General features: G+C 32.5%; 1 long non-coding RNA gene and 2 pseudogenes across 1 annotated transcript; 1 reads left to right on the top strand and 2 right to left on the bottom strand.

Annotated features, from left to right (window-relative positions):
- Nucleotides 1-10571: 10571 nt before the first annotated feature.
- On the bottom strand, nucleotides 10572-13747 carry LOC148190538 (receptor-like protein EIX2; annotated as a pseudogene).
- A 322-nt stretch (nucleotides 13748-14069) lies between these two features.
- On the top strand, nucleotides 14070-18041 carry LOC148190537 (mitochondrial import inner membrane translocase subunit TIM23-2 pseudogene; annotated as a pseudogene).
- Nucleotides 18042-19992: 1951 nt separating this feature from the next.
- Nucleotides 19993-22617, bottom strand: LOC148190536 (uncharacterized). The gene is made up of 2 exons (XR_015783189.1): nucleotides 22174-22617; nucleotides 19993-20350 (listed from the first exon to the last, which is right to left on the bottom strand). It is a non-coding gene; the product is annotated as an uncharacterized LOC148190536 (long non-coding RNA).
- Nucleotides 22618-23301: the final 684 nt, after the last annotated feature.

Genomic DNA, 23301 nt, shown 5'->3' with positions numbered 1-23301 from the left:
AGATAATTTAAAATATTACAAATCATTATAATTATTACATATATATATATATATATATATATATATATATATTTCTTTACAGAAGAGAATGAAAAAAAGTGAAGATGGTTATTTGGTGGGTGAAGATGAGAAAGAATGTTGTTTATGGTAGAAAAGAGTGGTAGGGTAGGCCTAGGGAGCATAGTGGTTTAGAGGTCTGCGTGTTGGTGGCGGCCTGGGACGAGAGCGAGGGGTGATGAACTCGATAGGGGCAATAGGAGGTGGTTGCCTCTTTAGCAGGCGACCTGAAGATTCGGGACTAGGACTAGACTGTTCATGTGGTGGTGGTGGTGGTGGTGGTGGTGGTGGTGGGTTCAAATCTTGCACAGGCGAACCTTCACCAGTGAACTCGGCAAGTTTTGTAGGGGCGAGGATGGTGAGTATAAGGAACAAAACTAGCGTCCCAGAGTAACCCATCTTCCTCTTCATATTTACTACCAATTTATTTACGCTTCAATGAAATAAAACACAACCATAACACCTCTTTTATAAAACCGCTCCTTCTCCTAACTTACACGTTACGCTTGATTTTTGAAAAATCTTTTAAAAACATTACTTATATCCTCACAAGAAAAGTCATTACTAAAGAGAAAAACAGGGAAAACAAGAGAACCTTAGCCTCCTCTCACAAATTTCAAAAATATAATTTAATTTACTCTATTTTAATTTCTTAAATTATTTTTACACATGTAATTAGCGTACTTGTAATTTTATAAATCATTATTTATTCAAAATCATATAAATTAATCAGTCCTGAAATCGAGGCTCTCTGTTCTCTCTTGTCTCTTACTTGTGAATAATTTATAAAATTGTAAATTGTAGAACTAACATGGATGTAAAATTTTACATTTTTAAAAAGTATAATATATATATATATATAATATATATATATTATATATATATTTTTTTTTTTTTGAGTTTTATTTTAATGAAAATTTCATTTATCAAGAAACTAAATAAGTGGTATAGAAGAAAAAAATTAGTGACTTTTAATTACATTAATTTTGAACTGGATGGTGCTGCAAACAAGATCAATTTTTAATTACATTAATTTGGGTTTAAATTTTATTTCAATTGAATCCTTTCATCCCAAAAGTTGAATGGTGTTACAATGGATAATTCAGAAAAAAAAGTTATTCATACGATTTTGTTCAACATCCTAATTAATTTATGGTGTTATAATCATGTGCAAGATCTTATGCTTTTAGTTATTAAATATCAATTTTAACTACAACAAATTGTATATCTTCATTTCACACTTATTGCTTTCACCTCCATTAACAGAAACAAAAAAAACAAAGTCAAAGTAGAGCGTTCTTACCTTTTTTATTGACTATTTTTTTCAATTTATAATTGGGAATTAAGGTGTAGTTTTCATTCAATTTGCTAGTTGTATCAAACAGATCTTTTATTTCCTTTTCCTAATATATTTCTTGTCTTTTCCATTCTTGATACTAATCTTTTGACGTTGCAAATTCTACTTCTCATTTTCCTCCACAATGTCATGCAACTAAGTTTTTTTTTTCCAATAATATAATACTAATAGTATTAATAATATTAATATATAATAATAATAATAATAATAATTTTTTACGGCAACACAATTTTTGCAATCTTATAATTTCTTAAATAAATTCATGTTAGTTATTATTATGAATTTTGACATTGAGACTCAAAACATATCTATCTTTTGTCATCATATAAAATATATTAAAAAAAAATAAAGAATACAAAAAAACACACTAAACCATTAATAAGAAATTACACAACATTAAACATGGATAAGTTATATCTATTATAAAAAAAATCTAAAGAAATAAAAGGTGGAAAAATATCAAACCAATTATACCGTTTTGTATGTGTAAAAGTCAAATTAACTAACTTAGGACATTTACGTTTGATGTGTACACAACAAACATAAATTTACAAACATAGGACGTAAAAACTCTTTAGAGGATTTATCCTAGTTTGGCTACATGTGATGAAATCTCTAGAAGACATCAATGAGAATATGTTAATAGTTTTTCAATTATTCAAGAATGCAAACTTCTGTTTACCTTAGGTTTATGGATACTATATATTTGCTTTTAATGATTTTAGTTGGGGATTGACTCTACTTTAATTTGTCAAGGTTTTTGTAGATCAACTAATGGTACCTTGATCTTTTAGAGGAAGATGGAAAATTAGTGTACACAACAAACATTAAATATTTCTTCTCACTTTCTACCTTGCACAAACTTTACCTTTGATGATGACAAATATTTAATGCATTTTAGGATTTTCATTATTGACCTAAATATGCTTTTTTTATCATTTTCGGGGTATGTAGTACATTGAGAAACATAATTTTTTTCAAATATTTTTCTAAATTAAGTTTCTCCTTTAGATTTATGAATATCCCTTATTTTACTTTCATTTTTTCAACACTTTCAGGAGTTCAAATTAAGAACAAAGTGTGGGATCCCTTTCTATGTAGAGAATGGACCAAAATAATGTGGCCCATTATGTCTTACTTTGTTTAGTGGAGAGATGTAAGATTGGTAGGGCATATTAGAGTCATTTGAAAAGAGGAAAAAGCCAAGTGAGAGAGAAAGGAAGAGAGAAAGTCTTTCCCGCATAATACAAAGTTTGCCCTAGTGTTTTCGTCGTTGTAAAGTCGTTCATCATTGGATCGAGTTGATTTTTGGACAGTAGGTTCTAGACACATGATTCTTCATTTTCACCCTTTGAATCGTCAACCGAAAGTATAGTTTGGGAGAAAATAGTCTCGCATCAGCAGTTTTTGTTTGGAGAAGTTTCATCTTCTTTGTTATCATTTGTAAGTATTGGTGTTGTTATTGTAGACTCTTTTGTGCCCTATTATTAATCACAGTGAATTTTTCTTTAATCTGGACGACTCGTGGTTTTTACTCTTGCATTGAAGGATTTTCTACGTTAAACTCATTGGTGTCTCTTTATACTTTGGATTCTATTTTTTGCTCTATTTGTTTTTTGTGCTCTTCTCATATTCTCACAAGAAGGAAGATTAATTTTCTGCTGCGTTATTACTCTTTGTTGAATTCTTATTGGTTTTTACCCTTTTTTTCCATCACAAACTCCATCTCCATATGCTTTAAATTTCTTTATCCCCTCTAGAACTTGGAGTCTCTCATAAACATAGTCCATCTTTGCTTCTAGATGAAGCTTTTTGTTCTCTAATTGGACCTTTTCATCTGAACTGTTTTGCAAGGAAGTAAAATCTAAACCAATGCTCATGACCCGTTTTCTTAAATGTCTCATCAAAGAATGGGAGAACCCTCTTGACTTTTGTACACATTGCTTGCGTTCCATCACGAAGCATACCATTTGCCAATTCATTTGCTAATTCAGTTTCGAACTTAAGCATCTCATAGCATTGCAAGAAAGTCAACATTGTGGTCCTTCAATTTTGAGCAGCATTAAATTGGGTCAATAGAGAGACGAGGAAGACATTTTGTGCACTTTCATATCAACCATTGAACACGTTCGTGGAGTTTTTTTTCTCAAATAATCTCTTTCCAATTTATTTTTACATGTAGATGCAATGCAAAATTAATTTTTAAAATATATTATATTACTATTCATGAACATAATTTGACTTTTAAGAGGTCGAATTTGTACATTTTTTTTTGCGTAATTTAATTCTTTAGGAACCAAATTTTAGACAGAATTTTATATTTTTTTTGTCTTCGATGAATTTGGAAAGGACAATTGTTAGCTGGTTGGAATTTGACAATTCTAATTTTCATTTTACATTTTTTGCCGTGTTTTCTCCAGAGAAATAATTTTCCTAACAGCACTGTTGTGCAGTTGAAAGAAAGGTTTATTTTGGAGAAAAAATTCTACAGAATAGAATTTTAGCCTTGAATAATACAGTTATCTACTTCAGGAATTAATTTTGCATTGTGTCTTCTTGGAAAATTAAATTTGAAATGGGACTTATTTGGGGAAAAAAATTGCTCCAAGGCGTTTTATAGTTTATATAACAACTGCCCAATATAACACACAAATCCAGTTGACATGACTACTTAGAAAATCTCTTTAGTTCTGCTGAAAATTGAAGAACCATATAGTTAATAATAAAATTTGAAATTAAGATATTGAATTAAATTGTTGATAAAAATAATATAATAAAAACCTTAAATAAATTGTAGGGTCTTAGAGGAAAGAGGACTAAGGAGAGCGGAAAAGACACAATAAAAAAAATAAAAGTAATGTATTTGATGGAAAAATTTAATTTAAAAAGATAATTAAAATTGTGTAGAATAAATTTTAATTGGTTTGAGAGAGGAAACAAATTAAAAAATTAATTTAGGTGAAATGTAATTTGGTTTTATAGAAAATATAAATGATTTTAAATTCAAAGATTGGAAAAGAATTTAAATTTTGTTATTTTTCTTATAATTGGTGGAAAAATAATTTTGAATGGATTTTAAAAAATGCAATAGCGAATGTAAAATTTTATTTAAAAGAATTAATCAAAATTGTGGAGAAGATAAATTCAATTGGTTTGAGATAGCAGAGAAATTAAAAAAAATTAAGGGGTTATACAATTGGGTTTTTTAGAAAACATTGAAATTTAAAAGTTGAAAAAAAAAATTAAAATCTTTATAAATCTTAATTTTTATTTATTATTTGTATGAATATTTGAATTAAAATGACCAAAACCCTAATATAATTTAGAAAATTTCCGAAATACATTTGTTTTATAGTTATATATAATTGATAGCAGAAGCAACTAATAAATTTATTTCTTGCAAAGCTATGAGATACTAAATTCGATTTTGTTATTGCATAAGTTCTTTTTCTTACTACACGTCTATGATTTTTCTTACTACACGTCTACAAGAAGGATTCACTAGTACATTAAGGAAAACAGCACCGGTTAATTTCGATTATAGGCACCGGTTCTGGAACCGAAGCGTATACGGACGAGGTAAAAAGAGAGCGACTTTATGCCTCGGTTGTGAACCGGGTTAAAAACCGAAATCAGATTATGCCTCGGTTCTTAGATAACCGAGACAATAGCCAGATCAGATTATGCCTCGGTTCTTAAATAACCGAGGCAATAACGTGTTTTTTTTTTTGCGTCCGCTTCTCCCTCTTCGTTCCATAGTCTCCTTCTCCGTTTCTTTGCACAGTCCACTTCGCACAGTCCACAGTTCAACAACACAGTCCATAGTGCAAATTCAAGCAAAACAATAAACCATCCATAGTGCAAAACAATAAACAATCCACGGTTCAGCAACACAGTCCAGTTCAAGCAAGTTATGAATTTTCCTTGGTCAGAAGATACAGAACCACATCTCAGTAGGAAGCACACGCTAACAGCAACTACAAAAAATCGCTACAAGCACAGGCCAAACCAGAGAGAAGAAAAGTGGGAAGAAGAGAGGCTCTTGCAATCACAGTCCACAAGCACTTCCCTACAAAGACACTGATAACCCCAAAAACACCAAACTCCAATCCCCATACCCATCAACCGATCCCACACCCTTCTTTCAAAAAAACGACATCTTCACAAAACACCACAACCCTTCTGAAGCGGGCATTGAGGACGCGCTCTTCTCGGACGCGCTCTTCTCGGACCCTGCATCAACCCAACATAAAGCACACAGGTGAGCAAAGGTGGGAACTTTGCGAAGCGGGCATTGAGGAAAAGGAAGAGGGTATGCAAAGGTGGGAACTTTGCGAAGCGGGCATTGAGGAAAAGGAAGAGGGTATGCAAAGGTGGGAACTTTGCGAAGGTGGTTTTGACAGCGTGCTTGGCTTCTCGATTCAGCTCGTTCCGGCTCATCTTGGCCTCGAGAGATCCGCGTCAGAGGTGGATGATAGTGGAGAGTTGGGTGTTCGAAGTTTCGGACGAGACGAAGCGAGCGTCGCAAACGAGAAGCGGTGAGAGATTGGCGGTTTTTAGATGTACTGGGGTGAGGTGGTGGAGGAGAAAGAAGGTGGTTGTGGTGGTGGTGGTGGAGGAGGAGGAGGGGAAGGGTGACACAAGTGCGGTGGTGGTGGAACCATAGGCAACAAGGACGCAGGCGAGCCAAGGATGGCAGTCGTGGACGCAAATGAAGAATGGGAGAGACGAGGAAGAAGAAGCTACACAGAGGAATGAGAGAGCACGAGAGTAAGAGGAAGAGGCTGTTGGGCGGAAATGAAAAGTGTGTAGGATTTTCAGAAGATGAATAGTGCTACTGCCTCGGTTATTAACGAAACCGGAGGTAATATAATCATATAGCACCGGTTAAGAGTAGAACCCGAGGTATAAAGTGGCACTCAGCGGGGTGTATAGGCATCGGTTGCCTAGAAAACCGAGGTAATAACGCTTTTCAAAAAGTTGTCAGACAGAAAAGTCTAATTTGCAGTGCTGGTGCATAGTTATAGGTCTCGGGTCTTTTAATGGCCGAGACAATATCACCATTACGTCTCGGGTAAGATGTAACCGAGGTATATAGTTTTATACGCTTCGGGTTTTGCGTAACCGAGCGTATATAACGCGTCAAAAGCTACTTTTTTTACTAGTGATCTTCAACTGAAAATACTAGAGATTCCATGAATATATCAGATTCAGAATTGGATATTAGAATGCCTATATGGAATTTGCTTCTATGTTTTTAAGTCTGTTATCTTGTTTTGGTTTATGCATTATATGCCACAACTTTTTGCTTTCATCTGATTGTAATCATTTTGATTAATGAATGAAATCAGATTTCGATTTTAATCAATTTCAGTATGAATTTGTGATTGTTGACTTAATCTAATTGAAACTCGATTAACCTGTATGTATGTATGCAATCTGATCATGTAATTGTTATATCATACCATTGCATATTCATATCTTAACTGTGATAATTATGCATTGCATTGTTACTAAAATTCTTGATCTAGTTAAGCTTGAAAGGTTATGCAAGTACAATGCTTGCTAACAAAGCTAAGATGGAAAATCAACATTACTCTGTAACAAGAAATCGATTATGATAAAACCCTAATCGATTGATTTTTGTCATTCGGTTTGAAGATTCCAAACTTTTGATATTTGATATCTTTAAACCTTATTTTATTATCTGTTGATTGTTTATTCAACTTATATCTCTGAGTTAATTCGCTATGAATATATTTTGAGATAATAAGTGATTAACTTGATTTGTTGATTCAAAATGTATTAAACCGCTCTAATATGAAGTGATAATAATTGCTCTGATACATTGGTTGTATATGCTCTTATATGCTAAGTGTTACATACTCTGATATGTATGTATTATGCATATGTGATTTGATATTGAAACCTGTATAATGACAGGGGAGCATTGCATATTGCTGATTTGTTCACATATTTCCAATAAGGGGGAAGAAAATAATGAACTAATGTGAATATCATTGATAGGGGGAGCATCAAATTTTTCTGTTATTATAATTGGTGCATCTCCACATGCTTAATTATCTTTATTTCAATTACAGTATGAATACCTTTTTTGCTAATGCCCAAAGGGGAGAATATTTGATGAAATTTGGGATAATTGTAATTGAGGATAATCTGTATTTGAATTGTGGTTTTACAACATGGTTTTATTAATCATGGGTTGTGCATCATCAAAAAAAGGGGAGATTGTTGAGAGGGGAGCACAAGATTAGCTTAACCCACAATCTTAGTGATATTTGTGTTTTTGATGGTGACAACACATAATGAATATTAACACATGTTATACTGTGTTACACATGTTATGTTGTGTTATACATACTATATGCTTATGCTTATTCTTATTGTGTTATATTTGTACAAGCATATTGTGTTGTGTTGATCATTGCATACCACTGTAATTGATATGTGATTTTATCTGTGTATGCAAAATATGAAGTTTTGGAAATGAAAAAAACAAGCACCTAGCTTCGGCCATTTGAGTTTTAAAGTATGGCAAAACAACAAGTTTTAAGTCGATTAGATTATTGGTTAAATCGATTAAAACTCGTGTGTTTGCACAATTATTTTTCAAGAGTGCTGTGATGTATTTCAAGAAGAAAATTTTTCAAAAATATTCTAAGTGCTTTCTACTTAATCGATTGTATGCTACTTGTATTCGATTAAGTTGATTATTGTTTTGAAAACTGGTTAAATGCTTGACATAACTGTCACAACGGTCATATTTTTAAATATGTTGACCAAACATTTATTACAAGTCGATTACATTAATTGTACATTCAATTAATTGCTTAATTGCTATTAATATGTTATAACTGCTAAATGTATTTCATTAGATTAATAGCATAATCGATTAAAATACGTATGATTCGAGTTATATTATATATAGACGCATGATTTGAATTCAAGATGAGAATAATAATTTTACACTTTCATATAGGCTTTCAGTGATTGATTGAACGTCTTTTAGAAGAGAGAAAAACTCCAAGAATCAAGAACTACAAAGTCTGATCGTTCTGCACAGGAAGGTGCATTTTGTTTGATCAGGAAAAGTTTTGGCAAACGCTGAGTGTTGCTAGTTTCCCTGTGGTGTTACAGGAAGAAGAACATGGTTCTTGACTTTGATGGTGTCTCAAAGGGGTTGACAGTAGAAGAGGATTGTTCTTGCTGCTTGTCTGTTTGTTGTATTGCCTATAGCTAGATTAATGAGTTAGAGAGGTGATTTACATTTTGACATGAAGTCGCTGTAAAGCCCTTGGTGTAAAAACTCAGATCTATATAGTGCATTGACTTCCAACTCAGGTTCATTGGAAGGACACTAGATGTAGGCTTGGCCGAACCAGTATAAAAACTCAGTGTTTGAATTTTCTTATCCCTTCTTTCTACATTAAATGATTATATTGTCATTACATTCGATTAAGTGAACTGCTGCATTACACATATTCTTACTTACGATTCAAGAAAAGTTGAAAGACTTTCTGTTTTGCAAAAAAGATTTTAAAAAACTATCATTTTTATACAACACCAATTCAGCCCCCCTCTTGGTGTGAGAAACGAAACACTTCTTTTTTAACAATATGGAATAAATGGAAGGACGTGTTCAGTAAATTGAAGATAACTTAGTCGACTTATCTCTAGACATGAACCAACAATTGACTAAATTCAATTTCAATGTGAACTTAATTTTTTATAAATAAGAAGATTAAGAGGATTTTAATTGCATGATTGTATTACATCAGTTTATCTATTCGGTTCATTATATTACATGAACTTATCTCTTCGCTTGATTATATTACATAAACTTTAATTATATTTTATTACACAAAACTTGTTCAACTTTTTTTTTGTTATTTACACTTACTAATTAAGCTTCAAATCATAGATTATAGAATAATTGACGAAATGGAGAAAGCAAATATTGAAACAAGAAGATTGTCTGCCATTGTTGACCGATAAATTATAGCCGTGAAATGCCAAAATCTTTGCTTATAACCACAAACAACCAAATTTCTAGAACTCATTCATCTCAACATACTCTAGATGAAATTCGTAACTTGTTAAAGACAATGAACATTGAAGACAATAACTTATTCAGATAGTGCTTCAATTTTCTGTCTTCACACTCATCTCGTACACGTCGTATAATAGGGATGCTGACACAATATTGTTTGAATAAGTTGCTTACTAAACTTTAATATGAATTATGATAAATATAACGATAACTTATTATGTGCCTATATTTTGTATCTCATGTAATATTTTAATTTCACTTTATTATTTGGTTTATCATGAATATTCAATTTTAATACAAAAAGATAAAATTAAACCACTTATCACTAAATTATATTTTTAAAAAATTAAATTTTAATTAGAAAATTATATTCTTATGACTAAATTATATTATTCTAATTTTTTTAATTTTCCTTTTTTCTATTACTTAAAATATTTTTTTACCAATAAATATGTTTTTCATAAATATAATTTTATATTACTATTACTACTAAGGAAAATTTGATAATCTTATTTTTTTATCAATTAAAATATTTTTTTATTCATTTCATTGGTCAAATTTTACACAAATTTTACTTTTAAATCTATTTTCAATTACCTTGATATCTCTTCAAAGAAACAACACACAATTTAATCTCAAATTTCTTCAAATACATTGTCTTCTTCTCCCTTAAATTCACTCCGTCATCTAAACACACCCTAAATTATCTTAACCTATTGCTCTAAGAACTCCTTAATTTAAAAATGAAAAATAACTAAATGAATTAATTATCTAGTATTTCCCACACATGGTATTCTTTTTATCACTGAGGTGTTATATTTTAATTCTATTTTTCAGTATTTAATTTTCTAATAAAAAAAGCAATATTATATGACAATGTATAAAATTTATGTACAACAGTGGTGTAGGCAAAAACTTTTTCAAGAGTCAGTAAATACGAACTCGTTTCTTCATGTTGAAACTCTAATTATATAATAATAATAATAATTATATATTTCTATTACTCAAGTCACCAGAACATCAACCTTAAATGACAGTAGAGTAGGATGTATCACTCAGATTATTTGGGAATTGGAAAAGGATATATAACATGCAACATTTTAGCAATTATTAGTTAAACAATAAATTCTACAAGTTGTATTTATTACTGATTTACAAAGTCGAAGTAATTACTTATCAAGAAAAATAAACACGAAATCGTCCAAGAGAGTAAAAGATTCAGAATGCATAAACACTACCACAATTTGTCACTCAGCCTCATGGATTCCTGTCCATCTTTCCTTAAAAGTTGCTAAATGTATTGCCAAGGAAACTTTTATCCTGCGTGTAGACTCATCAATATATTGGAAGTAAGCAAGCCTCCAACTTCTCCGCAACAACAAGCTTCCAGTCACAGCCCAAAATCCAATAAAATAACCAAGTGCAATGACAAAGTAAAACAACAATTTCTCTACTTTATCCTCTTTCTGATATTTTTCTTCATTGTCATCACGTTGCAAATTATCATCAGAACACTTATTTGGCAGGGAGGTCCACACAGAAATGTGTTGCCACCATAAATAAAGATCATCAAAGGTTGATAATTGAGTTCCTATGGGAATTGTCCTGAAAGGTTGTTGTAGGACAAATTTAAGTGGCTTAACCAAGTTAAACTAGTTATGCTTTCTGAAATTGCACCCGAAAGTTGGTCATGAGAGAGGTCAAGAGATTCGAGGATTTCATGTCCCATCCTTTTGGATATGTCCTGACAAACGATTGTGTGATAGATTTAGGCTAAGCAATGCACCAAGTGATGTTATTCCTTCTGGAATAGATCCAATCAAATTGTTATTTGACAAGTCCAAGTGACCACAGTTTTAGATTTCTGTATACTCAAGTTCTCTTCCTTTGTGACACTCTAACTCTTGTTCATACCATTCAACAGTTCTAGTAGGTTGATTTACAGAATATTCTTTTTTGAGGCCATACCTGTGAGATTTCCTATGCAATGAGGGATTGGACCCATCAAGTTGTTGTTTGAAAGATCCAAAATTTGCAGTGCAGAAAGTTGGCATAGTTGTAAAGGAATTGTTCCATTCAACCTGTTTGCCGTAGCCTTAGAATCTGCATCGAGGAAAAGATATTCCCCATCCATGAAGGGATAATCCCAGACAAATCATTATCTCCAACATCAAAATTAAAAGTTGACTTAAATTTCTCAAGATGATGGAAAGCCCCCATGAAGGCTGTTATTGTTCAAATGTAACCATGCCAACGTGGGTAGATTACCAGAGAGCTAGGAATGACACCGATAATTGTTGGATGCCAAATTTATGACACCGAGTTTTGAGTAACACTCCAACAATTAGGAATTTCACCAATAACATGTTTCCTGAAAGGTCAAGATTGTACAAGGAGCCTATTCTGCACAATGAGTTTGGAATGGGACCACTTATAAGGTTGTTTCCAAGAAGCATGTAACCGACATTGGGCAAGCTATCAGAAATATTTTGGGGAAGTGACCCGCTGATACGATTATCGGTGAGATTTAAGTAGACAAGTTGCCTGGGCCATCTTATGTCAGACACCAAATTCTCCAATGATTTAGGGATATGTCTAAGTTGAAGGTTTAGAAGCTGACTAAGACTGAAAGGAATGTTTCCGTAACTTATTTTCAGAAAGATAGAGGGTCGACAAATTTTGAAGTTGACCAATATTGTGAGGAATGGTACCATTTAAAGAGTTTCGGGAAAGATCTAAATCTGTTAGGCTTACAAGTTGCACTAAACTCCTTGGAATGATCCCATCAAAATGATTGGAAGAAAGAATTAAAATCTTTAAACTGACAAGTTCCCCGATACAGTCAGGAAGAGAACCGGTGAAGTTATTGTTGGAAAGCACCAAATTCTCCAGATTGACAAGTTTTGTTAATATATCACAAGGAAGTGATCCCTCCAAATTACTGTCAGTCATAATCAACGATCTTAGATTTTCAAGCTGTTCCAACCATGCTGGCAAATGACCATTACATTCGTTGTGACTTAAATCCAAAAGTATTAAATGGTGCCTAATGCATTCAAACTCTATATGGTTTCCAAGTGCATCACTTTGAATTTTGTTTCTTGACATATTTAATTGTTGAAGATGGCAACAGTTTCCCAGAAGAGATGCCAGAGATCCCTCAATATGATTTATATCATTACCTGAAAGACTGAGATATTGAAGACCCTTTAACTCACCTAACCACCCGGGAACAGAATCAAACTTGTTTTGTGAAAGGTCGAGATAAACCAGGGAAGTCAGATTCTGCAAAGCAGATGGAAGTGAGCCATAAAGAGCATTACTATCAAGAAATAGACTGTCGAGGTTAGCACAGGTTTCCAACCAGAAGGGAGTGGAATTCAGGTTGTTGTGAGAAAGGTCAATGACTGCAATGGAAGTCATATTTTGAAAAGCATCCAGAAACGAAGTCTTAAGTCCATTTTCTGCTAGATTGAGGTCTTGCAGTCTGGAAAGGTTTGTGGTGCTAATATGTTGATGGGTGTGCAATTTATCAAGTCCACAATTTCTCAAATCTATTTCTAATAAAGAAGGAAGCATGTTGAGTGACTGCAACAAATTTTGTGCTTTATCAAGATTCACATCACTCATGTAAAGGTATTGGAGGGATGAAAGTTGAGAAATCCAGTAGAAGTCATCCGCATACAAAAGAGGATTGAAGCTCAAATCAAGAACGATCAATTTTGTGAGATTCCCAAGATTGTATGGGATCCTACCACTAAAATGACTATCAGAGAGATAAAGGAATTGCAGATGCTGCAGCGTTTGAATGAACGCTGGTATTGAAGTATTGTGAAATCTGTTTCCACTCAAATCTAAATAACTTAGATATTTAAGCTGCAATATAGAAGGGTGAACATGTTGAGCTTCAAGGACATGATCGTAAAACTTACAGTTTGGTTGAAAATCTCCTTGTAAGGGATAACAAGGATTTCTGAGATCTAGCTTGACAACATGGCCTGTAAGATTATTGCAACCTACACCTTTCCATTGGCAACAACTAGTTCCTTCCCAAGATGAAAGGCTTGAAGGATCTTTGAAGCTTCCTTTGATCCTTAGAAGAGCTTGCCTTTCTTCTTCATTGCAACCAAGTGGTGCATGGCCACATGAACATAACACCGCAAATGCTGCAGTCAAGAGGAAAACAATAGTAAAAGGCAACCCCAACATGTCTGCAGAAGAGTGTCAGAATACAAAGAACAGAGTTGTCGATGAGCAACAAAGTCGACAATATCAAATAAAACTCTGAAAGCAGGAAACTGAAATATTGATGACTCGGCACCACTAGTAAAGTGGTCAAAGCAAAAGTGTGGAAGTTTGGTTTTTGTGGTCAAAGCAGGCAATTTTATTAATAAAATTTGAGTAGTAATACGGTGACACGCCTACGTGGCATTACACTTATATGACACGGTCGACTTAATATTTTTAATAAAAAATTACATTCTGATTGAGGGTAAAAAGGGGAGAAGGTTTCGTTCTTGTTTCGGTTGTGAATGAAAAAAAGTATTACTTTTTATGGTTTGAGAACCAACTTTGTATTTGTAAAACCTAGCTTCTGCAAAACCCTCTCTCCCCACCCGAGCTTACGATCCCTACAAGGATCTCGATGCTCCAATTCGAAACCTTTACCTCCTCCCAACCTCGCCGGAGTTCCTCTTCGTTGAAGAGGCCCGCCGCAAGCGCCGCTCATGGGGCGAGAACCTCACCTTCTACACCGGCGGCTACCTGGCCGGAGCCGTTGGCGGTGCGGGCTCAGGACTCGTTGAGGGCGTCAAGGCCTTCGAGTCCGGGGACACAATGAAGCTCCAAATCAACTGCGTCCTGAACGCGGCGGGACACTCGGGTCGGGTCTGGGGAAACCGGGTCGGGATACTAGGGTTACTCTACGCCGAAATCGAGAGCAGAATCGAGGCGGCAAGAGACGCGGACGACGTATGAAATAGCGTTCCAGCGGGGCTCTGCACCAGCGCACTGTACCGGGCGGCGAGAGGGGTGAGATCAGCGGCGGTAGCCGGAGTGGTGGGCGGCGCTGTGGTGGGAGTGGCCGTGACGGGGAAGCAAGCGTTGAAACGATAGGTGCCTATATAAAGAAAGATCACCACCCGGTTAGAGTGCGAAACAGAACCTCTAATATCTTTTAATTATATCAAACTTTGAGGGATAAAGAAATAACATAGATTACAGTGTTAGAAAATGATTGTAATAGTTATGTCAAATACGGTAGTGTTGATGGTAGTGACTGAGCATCTTTTGCAGGTTGCAGAGTATTGCTATCATGCCATGTTTTTTCACTTTTACTATCACTGCGGATTCTAGTGTGTAATTTATTGAGTCACCTTGTGATGAATATAGTTTGTGATGCCACTAAAAAAATTGTGATTCTTTTGCCTCTTTTTATGTGATGGGCTTTGCTGGATATGATTTTGAGTGAATACCAAACCTCATCTTGTGTTTCATTGGTTTGCTGGAAACATTTTGGACCGAAAAATCTCATTTTGAATGTGGTTTTTTGTGTGACTAAGATATCATATCAGAGTTCATTATAGTAAATTTTGTTAAACTTATGGTACTGCATAAATATATAGTTTCATCTGTGAGGGATGCGATGGAATTCTTACATAGATTAAAAGTATATTTTATTTTTCAAACCAATTTTATGAGATAAGTTAGACTTAATTTACTATTATTACCTTATTCGGAAAAGGTTGTTTGTGCCTCATCAGATTTTTGATGAATTTTGGTATCTTTGATGATATATTTTGCATGTTTCATTGTTTCTTACCTTCCTCATCTCTCATTGCAGCCTTGTACTTTGAAGGTATATTAGTAAAGTTGATTATGGCTTGTAATTAGTGATGATGTTTACTCTTTTATGTTTGAATATATGTGCACAAAAGGAGCAGTTTTGAGAGTCAAGAAAGTATTGTGGTTATAATTTATAAATGTGTTTTTGTTGAGAAAATCAATGGTGTTGCTTGGGTTTTTGATAAAATGGATTCCTAAATAAACCTACGGTAGGAGGGGAATTTTATGAAAAGCTTGTGGCAAAGCTATCTATGTTCAGACTTTTTAGATGAAAGTAAAGCAAAGGCATCATGGAGATGGCCTAAGAGGAAAAGCATAATCTTGGATGTGGCAAAGGGGTTGGCCTATTTGCAGTATGGAGTTCAACCTATAATTTTGCATAGGGATATCAAAGCCACCAATTTTGCAGAGGGATATCAAACCTGCAATCAGTACTTGGGGATTTAAGGTTTGAAAAAAAAATTTAACAAATTAATCTATGTAAAACACTGTGCTGTTTGCTATATTAAAATAAAATTCTGCAGAAAAATGGTTTTTGTTTTAGAATAAAATTCTGCAGAAAATGGTGCTGTTTTGACGTAAAAATGCTGCAGAAAATTGTTGTTGTTTTATACTACAATTTTGCAGAAACCTTTGCTGTAAAACCTCCATAAAAACTTTGTTATTTGCTGCCAAAAAGTCTGTCTATTAACTATTATAATGCTGTAAATTCCTTGCTGTTTTTACACCATAAAAGTCTTTCTATTGGGTTAAAAATCCTGTATAAAACATGTTGTTTGTTGTGTTGTTTTGGCTGTTGTTACTATCGTAAAATCCTTGCTTTTTTAGTATAAAAGTGCTATAGAAAAAAAAAATTCCTTCCTGTTTTGGTTAAGAAACGTGCATAAAAAACTCATTGTAATTGCTGTAAAATCACATGTACATAAGTTTAGCATTGACCATGGTTGTTGGATTAACGTGCATGAAATGTGATGTTAATAGATGTGGTGGTTTAAATAGGTGATTTATATATATGAGATTGGCTGTTCGAAAACTGAGTTCATTTGAGCAAATAAACAATTCTTGTTGTTAATCTTAGATGATGGATTGCTAGAAATTAAAGGTTATCATGTGAGAATGGATCATGATGATATTATACGCTATGCTAGTATGGTTTTACAAAGTTATATGGTATAATTGTGATGTTTTATGTTGATTAGTGTATAATAGAATTAGTGACAAACTTTAAATGTTATGCTAAAATAGTCAAAGTGATATTATTGTTTAAAATATTAATTGATTTACTAATTTTATAGATGCAATTTTTATATGTTTAAAATATTATTGGGTTGTGTGATATAAGTGATGTTTCTAATATTTCTTTAATGTGTAGGTATAAATTAAAAGAGAAAAAGTAAAGGGAGTAGAACACCCAGACCGAGAACTAAAAGGGAATAAATTCACAACATTCCCTCAACTAGTCAAGATAAATTAACAACTTGCACAACAAATTAAATTCACTGAAACTCAAGCATATTATTCTCTCACTGATTATTTATTCTTCTTAGGGTGGTGAAACATGTGAATTATTCTATTTATTGGAAGCATAAATCTGTAAAATATAAAAAAAAAAAGAGGGTAAGTGATAAGAGTGTATTGATTGAAAGATATTTGTCTAGAATTGGGGATTGTTCATTTCTCTAGAATTTTCTTTTAGTTATAGTGTAGTAGAATAGTTAAATTCTGCAGTTTTAATTTTTAATAACTAGAAAGATATAGTTGTAGATTAGTTCAGTGAATTTGAGTTTGTTTAAATAAACATTAGGGATAGTTAGAATTAAGAAGTTAATTTTTAGATTGATTTATTTTACTGCAGTACTTTTAGGCTACTGTAAGGGTATTTTCAGATGTTGGTTTTATAATTGTAGAGAGTAGATGATGTTGGGAACGGTTTCTAATGTTAAATTTAGGTTTGTTATCATAGTTATGATAATGTTTGGTAGTTTTAGCATTAGGATATAGGTTTAGGATAATTTTAAAACAACCTTTTTCTTATTTTTCTACATGCTGCATTTTGTTCATTCATTCACAACTATAAGTGCTTGTGTTGTAAGAGAAAATATATGGTACAAAGCCTATCTCATATTTGTAGTTTAGAGTGGATAATTTAAGTGATGAGTAGGAGATATAAAAACAGTATCTCCATCCCTATCTATATATCTATGTATCCTAGTATTACTTGATACTTATACACAACGATTTATATTATTTACATATATGTTTATTTAAATATGATTTATGATAAATGATTTTTATGTGTAATATTTGACAACAATAATATTATTACAGGAAGAATTACAAGTTCTTCAACAACAAATGGTTTGTGAGTGGGTTTTACATGAAGAAAATATTCATCGAAATACGATAATGAAGAATTGTGGATGTTATAGACAATGATGAAGTGATGAAGTGATGAAGTAGGAGATGAGGAAGAAATTGAAGAACCTGAAGAAGGGGAATAATTTCTAATAGAAGCTCGAGATGACTTGAGTGATGTAGATATTGAAGACAAAGTGGATGAAATATAATTTATTAGGATGAAATTTTTGTTTTTGTTTTTAGGTTGATTAGTATGTGTAAGCAAAGTCCATAGAATGCAATAATTATGTAGTAGCAGCAACAACAACACTTAACTTTTTTGGATGGTTATAATGCAAAATTTGTTTATTAGGATATAGCCATGGTAATAGTAATCGTTTTGAGCAAAACATTGTTCTTTGGAGGTTGTGTTGCTGAAATTGCATATTATATACACATAGATACAACCAATTTTATGACTATGTGGTTGTTTTGTTATTAATTGTATCTTTGCTTGTTTAATGTCTTATATATTTAAGAATATGTTGTATTTTGAATGTTATGAATCTTATCATTCAATACAAAATGGTTCATGCTTTAAAATATATGTTCTTTAAAGAATTTTTATTTTAGGTATGTTGAACAACTTCAATGAATGAACTTCTTGTAGTGGCAATCATAGAAAATCACATATTCTTGATTGGATTACTGTTTACTACACTAAATAATATGACCCTTTATATTCAACTTAAGCATTAGCTTAATAAATAACCACATAAGACTTACTATATAACCAGTTACTGCATCAATAATTGCTTGCAAATTTATCCTCAGAAACCACTTTAAATGTTGTATATAACAACTTTTACAACTAACCACATAACCTTGATTGCATAAGTACTTACTGCACTAACTAATTTGATCTTTCATATTCATCTTAACCATTATGTTAGTTGTACATAATCAGCTTAAGAAATAACCACATAAGAATAAGTATATAACCACTTATTGCACCAATAAATTTGATGAAACCTATCCTAAAAACCACAACATTTGTTGTTCGTAAGAAATTGAGTAAAAAATCACGTAAGACTTACTATATAATCACTTACTGTACTAAAGAAATGTGATCATTGATATTGAATTTAACCACTCCTAGTGTTGTATGAAACCCCTTTCAGAAATAACCACATAAGAGTGAGTAGATAACCACTTACTGCATCAATTGATTTGATGAAACATATCCTCAAAAACTATAACATTTGTTGTTCGTAAGCAATTGAGTAAAAAATCACGTAAGACTTAGTATATAACCACTTACTGCACCAAAGAAATGTGATCATTGATATTGAATTTAACAACTTTTAGTGTTGTACATAACCCCTTTAGGAAATAACCACATAGAAGTGAGTAGATAACCACTTATTGCACCAATGAATTTGATGAAACATATCCTTAAAAACCACAACATTTGTTGTTCATAAGCATTTGAGTAAAAAAACACATAAGACTTACTATATAACCACTCATTGCACTAAAGAAATGTGATCATTGATATTGAATTTAACTACTTCTAGTGTTGTACAAAACCTCTTTCAAAAATAACCACATAGGACTGAGTAGATAACCACTTATTGCACCAATAAATTTGTTGAAACTTATCCACAAAAACCATAACATTTGTTGTTCGTAAGCAATTGAGCAATTAATATGATCCTTCATTAGGTAACCACTTAGTGGACTAATTAATATGATCTTTTGTATTGAACTTATGCATTTTTTTAGATGTACATAACCAAATTAAGAAATAACCACATAGGACTCAGCACATGACCAGTTACTGTAATAATAAATGTGATCAAATCTATCCTTAACAACCACTACATTTCTTCTATATCACGAATTTTCATACTACACAACATCCCCTTCATTGTATAAGCACTTAGTCCGACATAGTAATATGATCATTCATATTGAACTGAAGCATTTTTGTTATTTGTACATAACTACCTTAACAAATAACCACGTAACAATTAAGACATAACCACTTATTGAACTAATATTTGTGAAATCAGTTTTTGACTCACTTGTGCCATCTATCTTTGATTTTTGCAGGGTGCTCATAATTATTTGCTTTAATCATTGTACTTCGTAGTGTTATGTGTTAAGAGTTATTCAACTGCAACATTGGATGACAATTTATTTCGCTATTAATCATTGTGCCAGTTGTACAGAACCACTTTAATATATAACCACATAATGAAGAAGGTATAACCAATTATTGCACCAATTTGTCAATTTTTTTTTATATAAAAAAAACATCATATAAAACTTAGAACATAACATACATTACATTACCACTTAATGCAGCAACACATTCATGAACTTGACTTTAGTACTTCACTAATAATACTACATAACAAATCCATGTAAACACGGACAATATTCGAAACTGACAACAATGATAAAACTGAAATACAAATTAACAAATTATGAAAGTCCTCAATTTGTTCCACTTTTAATATTCTTGTTTGATCCACTGCCTTCAGGTTTGTCGTTGTGAACAGGTGGAATCAATTTGTTAAGGATGTCATCAACGAAATGTGTTGGAGGCTTGTTGGTAACATTGGTATTGATAAACATACTAGGTCATCAGTTGGGCAACCAATATCACTTGCAAAAACCTGCACATACAGAGAGTATCATTCAAAGTAATAAAAAAAGTTCAGAAAATATACAACACCACAATACAAAACAGTTGTAAACTTTACCTTAACAATATTCTTAAGAGTTATGTTAAGAAGTTATATTCCGCATATTGGTAAAAAAAATTACAACCTGTTCAAACATTATTGGTTAACTCGATATGGACTATTTCCATTAATACCCAAAGGTAACGATTCTCTTTAGCTATACAAGGGGAAGGTATTTGTGTCACTCCTTAAATAAATCATTTTATTCCATTCAACTTTTTGATTCATCTTTCTTATTTTATTTTATTTTATTTATTTATTTATTTCTATAAGTTGCCCATAAATCAAGTTAAGAGAGTAGTATGATTAAGATGTGATGTAATTCCACTATTATAAGCCCAACAATGTAAAATTTTATCTTCTAGAGACCAAGATAGTAATCCTCCAGCGTGAATTATTGTGGAGAGATGTGACAATATTAAGGCACACCCGTGAGTGAAAAAGACCAACTTGGGTATGATCAAAGGCTTACAAAAATGAATAAACAAAGAAGAGAAATGTTCTACCATGCATCTAATAAGTCTAATACAATTATTTTATTTAAAATTAAATGCTTTAGTTCATGCTAAACAAAAAATAAAATAGATAGCAAACAATTTATTACACTGCTGTACCGTGTTAAATAATACCATCTTTGGTCCCTTAGTCTGGACAATGAAGTATTAAATAAAGTTATTTCTACCCATGCTATGCAACAACTTTGGTTTGTACCGAGAGGTATAGTCCGATACAGTGAAGGTTCTCACAACAATAAAATGGATGATCTTAAAGAAATAAAGTAATATGGCTAAAGAAAATGAGGAAAAACAATTTTTAATATATGAAGTATGGTCGTTCTGACGCAAAACTACATTTTCCCTTTAAAAAAAATGTAAGCATAAAACTGTGTAAAAAAAATAATTCTGCAACCTTTTGGAGAATTATTCTCCTGGTCATGATAAAACTTGTACTCAAAGGTTCTGCTTGTAATTTTGAGTAGTTAAAAAAATAGCCTTAATTGGTCAAACGTTATAACAAGGTATCTAAGATGAGTATTAAAATTTTAAATTAGCAAGAGTACTGACAACAAACTAACAAAGTAAAGAAGTCTGCCACTTAATTGGCAAGGAACATAATTTAGTTTTGAATCGTGAAGGGTGGTCTACAGGATAAATCAAAAGTATCCAACTTATTTTAATCAGGTGCAACTTTATAAGGCAAGGCAACAATATACCAAGCAACGACACTGTTATTCAAGAATCATTTTACAAATCAAACATTACAAGGTGTTCACTTAATCCAGACAAGGTTAGTTCCCCTAGCTCATTTTCCAGCAAAGAAAACTTTACCTCTTGGTGCTCTAAATTCCCAACCCTCCTCTCATGCTTGCTCTTCACTTTCATACAGGTTCAAAAAACTTGCAAACGACACTCACATCTCCTCTCTCAATATTACGTTCTCAATACAATAGCCTCAAAAATAATTAAAATCAAGCATCACGAGACATCACTTGCATCTACTCAAATGCATTTGACTGTGTTTCTCTTTGTCAACCAAATTTAATCTTACATTGTACTTTGATCAATGGGAACCTAACCAAACAGGAACCTAACCAAACAAACATCCCAAATTACACATTCAACAAAATTTTACAAATTACACAAACATAGCTCATCAACCTTGCCCCCATTAGTCTACGATTTTCGAAAATGAAGGAAAAAGAAAAGGAAAGATAGACAAATGTAGAGAAAAGAACAAAGGAAAAAGAAACATACAACTTTCTTCATATGACGTCCACCCTCCGATTAAGTGGAACCCATGGAGTTCTCGCGTTCTCTATAAAACCTTGCCCCCTTAAGCCTAGGGTTTTCCAAAATCAAGCAAAAAGAAAACGAAAGATAAACAACCTAATGAAGAGAAGACAAGAAAGAAAGACGAAGCATACAACTTTTTTCCCATAAGGTCCACCGATGACGTTCACCCTCCGATTAAGTCGCAGTTCTCGCGTTCTTGTCCACCCCTTGCCCTAGCACGAAGACTTGATTTCCAAAATGAAATGGTCCAGCAAAAGTGATCTCAGAAAGAAAACCAAATTAAAGGCACAGTTTCATTTCCGCTACCAATGCAAATGACGAAATTAACCTTTGGCACAGTCAGAAAATTTGGACCCCACCGCGTGTCAAATAAGTGTCTAACACTTAAGGCGTGTCAAAGTATTCTTTTTCATAAAATTTAAATGTCTAAGATAATTCTTATGCACCGGAAGATAATGATATGTACATGTAGAGGATATTACACATAGGAATGATTATTTGATATATCTAAATTTTGTAGGTTTATTTTATCTATTTTCTTTTTAATATGAAAATTTATATTTTTATAATAATTTTATTTTCGTATTCTGTGTCAAATAAACGTAAAATAAACGTAAAATTGTGATGCGTTAACCTAATTAAGACGCCGATGATCTATTAAAAAGAGAGAGAGAAAGAATGAGAAAAAACCAAAATTCATGTTCTAAAAATTACAAAAAGTTTTCTAAAAACAGTTAAACATAACGGCAAAAAGAGAGATTGACAAGGGTAGAGCTGGTAATTTATAGAATCTAGTGATAAAAGGGGTTAGAGGGATTTTAAGTAGGGTAAATTACATTAAAATTTAAAGGTTGATTTTAAAATATGTCACGTTTGTATTCGTTTTTCTCATTTATTACTGAAAGTTTGAAGCATGGGTAGTAGTTATTAGACATGTGAGTAGGTTTATCATATGATTTAATTTTGATCTATATAGGGCTAGAAAAAATTACAGATCAAAAAGATTTTATTAAAAATATACACGAGTCAAGATAAAAATTGAGCAAAACCAATGCATTCATGAATCTTCTTTTCTTAAAGAATATTTAT

The sequence above is a fragment of the Vigna umbellata genome, unplaced genomic scaffold (genome assembly GCF_029865625.1).
Source record: "Vigna umbellata cultivar VRB3 unplaced genomic scaffold, Vumbellata_1.0 scaffold_802, whole genome shotgun sequence".
Classification (NCBI taxonomy): domain Eukaryota; kingdom Viridiplantae; phylum Streptophyta; class Magnoliopsida; order Fabales; family Fabaceae; genus Vigna; species Vigna umbellata.
Note: the sequence above shows the minus strand (reverse complement) of the source record. Positions and strands in the feature narration are given on the sequence as shown.